At 36.0% G+C, this 6000-nt stretch overlaps 1 protein-coding gene across 2 annotated transcripts in view; it reads right to left on the bottom strand.

Annotated features, from left to right (window-relative positions):
* LOC121322872 (rhomboid-related protein 4-like) overlaps positions 1–5642 on the bottom strand; it is an 86924-nt gene extending 81282 nt beyond the window's left edge. Inside the window, exon 1 of one of the 2 annotated variants that reach the window (XM_041263329.1) lies at positions 5556–5642. The gene's annotated coding sequence lies outside the window, so the exon portion shown is untranslated. The remainder of the gene's footprint in view (positions 1–5555) is intronic. The other variant, XM_041263330.1, reaches the window with a different exon arrangement.
* Between the last annotated feature and the right edge of the window lie 358 nt (positions 5643–6000).

The raw sequence follows: 6000 nt of genomic DNA on the forward strand, positions 1-6000 counted from the left end.
ACAACCAACAACCAACAACCAACAACCAACAACCAACAACCAACAACCAACAACCAACAACCAACAACCAACAACCAACAACCAACAACCAACAACCAACAACCAACAACCAACAACCAACAACCTGCTTCCTCAGCTCCCTCCTCTTAATGGGAAGCAAAGGCCTCCTTTTATATCAGGTGGCTGGGCGTTGATTGATCATTAATTAAGTTAATCATCTAATCAACTGATCAACCCCAGCCACCTGAACATAATAAACCCAGGCAGGTAGGGGAAACTAACCCCATCCCTGCCAATTTAAAAAGGGCAGAGCTTTGCTCTGCCACATATGGGTTAAGCGCCAAATGTGCCATGAATATACTTTAATTATCTTGCATCCCATATGAATACATTAGTGCTTACAGGATTGGATTAATGAGCTAAGAGTAGATATTTATGATATCTCCACCACTTTCAAACCTTAGGATTGAGGCATAATGAAAAAAAAAAAAAAAAAAAAAAAAAAAATTAAAGTATTCAGACCCTTCCCATTTTGTGAAATTACAAAATGATGCATACACATTTTTTTTAAAACTTAATATTTTATTCAAAACTTGAATGCTCAAACTGAAAACTTCTAAGGGTGAGATAAGTTACAGTAAATGTCAGGAAAAACTAAAGAGAAAAAAACTGAAATATGTTGATTGCATAAGTATTCAGACCTGTCAACTCAATATTTGGTGGAAGCACCTTTGGCAGCAATTACAACCGCAAGTCTTTTTGGGTAAGGCTCTACCAACTGTACACCGGCTTGGTGCAATTTGTGCCCATTCTTCTTGGCAGATTTGCTCAAGCTCTCTCAAGTTGCTTGGGGATCGCTTATGGACAGCAGTTTTCAAGTCTTTCCACAGATTCTCAATAGGATTCAAGTCAGGACCTTGACTGGGCCACTCCAGGACATTCGCTTTCTTATTCTTAAGCCACTCCAGTGTAGCTTTGGCCCTGTGCTTTTGATCATTGTCCTGATGAAAGGTGAATTTTCACCCCAGTTTTAAGTCTTTAGCAGACTGAACAGGTTTTTCTCTAGTATTTGCCTGTACTTTGCTACATCCATTTTTCCTTCAATCCTAACAAGCTTTCCAGTCATGGATGAGGAGTAGCATCCCCATAGCATGATGTTGCCACCACCATGCTTAACTGTAAGGGATGGTGTTGACTGGGAGATGTGCTGTGTTCGGTCTGCACCAAACGTAATGCTTGGCAATTAGACCAAAAAGTTCCAATTTGATCTTATCTGACCACGACACCTTTGTCATATTTTTGCAGGATTCTTGCAAATTCCATGCGAGCTTTGAGATCGCTTATTTTTATTAATGGCTTCCTTCTTGCCACCCTGCTATGCAGACTACTTTTGTGAAGTGTTCTGGATGTTGTTAACTGATGCACATTTTCTTCTATCTCAGCTATTGAACTTTGTCACTCTTTCAAAGTTATTGTTGGCCTTACAGTGGCATCCCTCACCAGTTTCAGTTTGGAAGGCTGGCCTGATCTAGGCAGTGTCTGGGTGGTACAATGTACCTTCCATTTCTTGATGATTGAGTAGACTGTGCTTACAGGGATATTTTCTTCGATATTTTTTTATAGTCTTCTACCCTTCTTCTAATCTAATCTGACTTGCTTTGAAAGCTCCTTGGTCTTCATGGTTGAGTCTTTGCTTGAAATTCACTACCTGACAAAGGAACCTCACAGAGACAGATGTTTTTATTCTGAAATCATTAGAATCACTAATATTGCACACAGACAGATGCCATTCAATTTCATAATGATTATCAAGGTACTTCTTTCTTTTTGTTTTTGCTTTGAATGTGCGGCATATGTTGTGTATAGAACACATTAATTCCTACTTCAAAGTGTCATGACTGCAAGCTTTAAAAGCAACAAAATGTGAAAACTGTGAGAGGGTCTGAATACTTTTTCAAGACACTATGTGTGTATAAACATCATTAAGATCATTTATGTAACATCACGTAATCAAAGAAACTACAAAAGTCTATTGGAAGCCATAATAGTAGTACAATATTTCACGTTTTAAAATGTCACATTTTTTAATTTGTGTCAGTTTTTTTGTTAAGTATTTGGAACACTACAAAGTGGTATGTTAGTCATTAAGTTAACATAACATTATTCAGCAAGTTTAATTCGACTTTATGAAGCAAAATTAGATAATTATATAGAGTGATGTAAAGCTTTTTGCCATAGCTGTATAGAAGTAAAAAAAAAAAAAAAAAAAAATCCAGACTGACTCCATTCCAGTGTACAGTGCACATAATAATGATTTTGTTTATGATATCATGGTCTAAAATTACATTCTTAAAAAGAATAACAAATAATTATTAATTCTTGCATCAGTCATATAATCAACTTTGTCCTTATGATTGTGTCCATTAATTCATCCTGTAATATATATTCATAACGATGAATGCATAATGCATGTATATATATATATATATATATATATATATATATATATATATATATATATATATATATATATATATAGAGAGAGAGAGAGAGAGAGAGAGAGAGGAGAGAGAGAAACTGGGTTTGATTCTTCTTATGACATACAGCGATCACAAAACAGATTATTTTAATTCCTTTCTTAAATTGTTTATTCTAATCAGCAATGAGAAAACTGCTGACATATGTCTTAATTAGGATTAGCCTATACAATCCAAGTTTTGTTGAAGGCATTACACATAGCTATTGAGCACTGAGGCACATTTTAACTGAAATTAATTTCCAATCATAAATAAATTACAGAGCAATCAAAATTAAACGGTACTTTAAGAAGTGTTAATTGTTACATTTCCAGGTCATGGGTGGTTAAGCCACTCTGACAACAATATTGGGGGTAGAAGAGCCTATCTATTAAAGCACAGCTCTTGTCAATAGCAAGGGGGAAAAAGACACTAGTATCAGCAAGCACACTACTTTCTGTTTGTCAGCCTGTTGGTATTTTAGGAAGCCAGTGGAATTCAGCCTGCCACATAAAGTGCTGACTCTACGCCAAGTGTCATGTCCCCGAATGACAGCCTCCAGTCCTCCACCAACTGTCAACCCACTCACGGGCAGCGGCAGCCTTGTGCTGGTAGCTGTGACATGTTGCAGAATTCACAACCTTCTCCAGCATATTCTAATTAAACTGCTATATAGACAACATCCGTGGAAAATTCATCAAACAAACAAGAGTTTATTTTTGGAATTAAAACAATTCATGACTAATTCACAGGTCGGTATTGACTACCTTGAACAAGCTGTGCCACGGTGCCATTTTTTTGTATACTGTTATATATTTATTTTGTATAGTCAATGAAGTTTCCCTAATGATACAAAATTGTTAATCTGTTAAGAACTTTAAAGTAGACAACAACTTGTTAGGATTCATTTCTGCTGCATTATATATTTTTAATGGTGCCAGAAAATTGCATTCTACAAAGATGATAAAAGTGGCAAATCTTTTAAGAAGATTATTCACTTAACAATTTTCCGCAGCTGGCAAGATTAAACTGCTGTGTCTGTTTTACAAGATTATGTTATAAATAGCAATAGAGGCATATACTCAAATACCTGGGCTTTCCCAACTGTGACCGAGCTGAATAATGACAATACAAAAGCTGGCAAACTATTTGTTTAGTTTTAAATCAATTCATCATATTAGTCTTTCTGTCTGGCTTTATCGGATTCGGCTTCATTAACATGTAAAATTTTGCGGTAGGAGGAAACAATTAGTCAGCAGCATTTCTAGCTGTGCACAGCACGCCAGGAAGTAGGAGGATTTTTTTCTCTCTGATCCTTTCACTCATCTACCTATAAGACATTTTTCCAACAATGCCTAAAATCCCAAGCCCTACATTCTAGATGTGATTCTAATTGCACATTGTTAGCCTGCTCCCTTGATCCAAACACAATGCATAAAAATTTATACACAGTGTACACTAGAGACAAGACCCACTGCAGGGTATGGGTAAGCTAACTACTGCTACTGTTATTTCAGATGTTGCTATCAGTTGCTTGTTGGGGATTCTCTCTTTGACACAGCCTGGTGCTTCAATAAAATAAAATAAAAAGTCAGTACTATGGGAGATCAGTGTGACATCCAGATTTCTTACCTGTATAGGAATCACTGTCTTTAAAAGAAGACAACACTCTGTACAAAACTGTATATTCTGTGCAAGATGAATACTGCCTCTTGTGTATTTACATTATATGCATTATTAATAAAAAAAAAAACAATACGACAGATGTACAGTACTTTTACTTTTGTTAACCGTAAGTAATGTTATGCAACTAAGAAACTGTTCTGCGTGCAGGGCTGAATGTTATCATGACCTTTGGAGCCTGGTACATTTCTGCTGTGGTCTGATCTAGCACACATTAGTGTCAGATGTTAGGGCTCCAATAGAGGCTGACAGTCTGTGAAAGCATGTTAGATCTCTTAAAGGATGAAAGGGTGCAAAGATAATGAGAGGCATTTGTAAGTGAACTGGCCACAAAGTAGATTCAACTTGCAATCATCCCAGCAGGAACTTTTCTCTCTCCTTTCTGTTTGTCCCCTAAGTACCCAGCCCAGCGCAATGCAGTACAGAACTGTTTGTCGAAGAGGCGCCGTTATGTAAAATGGCTTCATTCTAACTTAGTGATTTATAGCACTGGGACATACCATGCAGCTACCCCTGTTCCACAGAACTTTACCTATACATTTCAGCAGACAATACAAAAACTAATATTCATGATAAGGTTACATCACTGAAAGAGATAACTAGTCTTTTAAAAGACAGCGAGCTATCTATAATTTTGGACACATTTCAGACAAATGTTCAAATACCTCAGGGTAAGGAAGCAGTTCTGACTTCATGACCATCTAATCACTGACCTCAGTTTTAAGCCATAGTGTCACATGTGCAGAACTGTATGTTTTTTCTTTTTGTTTATTTTTTTTTATTTAACCCAGGAAACTAGTTTAAAAACTATATTTTTAGCGCAATACAGCTTTATAACTCTTTAGTGCTTCTTTTTATGAAAACACAAGGGGGGCAAATAGGCAAAGTATAGATGTTTATATATATATATATATATATATATATATATATATATATATATATATATATATATACACACACACACACACACACACACACACACATATAATGACCAAAGCCACAGGAACCCTGGAGGTAACAGCAGTCTTCCTGATGGCCATTTCATTTTCCACTATGACTGAGTTTGCACTACATATTTAATACATGAATCAGTCAAGAAAATCTGTGAGGCAAGGTTGGATAGTAAATAAGACTTTATATATTTTGTTTAAATAAATAAATAACAGAAAATGTTTTTGAAGTTCATATTTTATAGTTAGCAAAGTTTTTCTCCATCTGGTTTGCCGACTGCTGAATAATCCAATTTATATCCCGTCCGTCATATTTGTTTTTGTCGAATTGAATTTGTTTGAATTTCACAGTCAGAAAAAAGTGACAGTGACATTTTAATCACCATTTTGGTGATTTTTTTCTTACCTTGTTTCTTAAGTGAAAGTATCACTTTGTGTTCCAGTTGTTTGGCACTTTCTTTTGCTAAATACAATCTGCGACAGTTTTTTTGTCAGCTCTTCACCTCCTCCTTTCATGATGTTAATTATTATGCCGTCTTCTTTCCTGTCTTCATGTGTTTGATAGTATGTTTCACTTCTCGTAGGACGTTTGGAACTTCTTCCTCAATTTGCGTTTTATCCGTCTCGTCTTTGTCATCTGCTGCATTGCTCTTTCCATCTTGATAGAATTTTCTGTGAAATCAGTTCACGGTTCTTGATGACAGTCCCGTCCTCTTGTTTGATTGCTAACATTTTTTTTTCCCCAACGATTAGTCTTTGTTTTGCTTTGTTCATGCATCTGTTGTTTTCAACAATGTTCTCTACCAACTTCAGAGCTGCTGTTTGTTTCATTTCCCTTATTTTCTTTCACA

Source organism: Polyodon spathula, chromosome 11 (genome assembly GCF_017654505.1).
Source record: "Polyodon spathula isolate WHYD16114869_AA chromosome 11, ASM1765450v1, whole genome shotgun sequence".
Lineage (NCBI taxonomy): Eukaryota > Metazoa > Chordata > Actinopteri > Acipenseriformes > Polyodontidae > Polyodon > Polyodon spathula.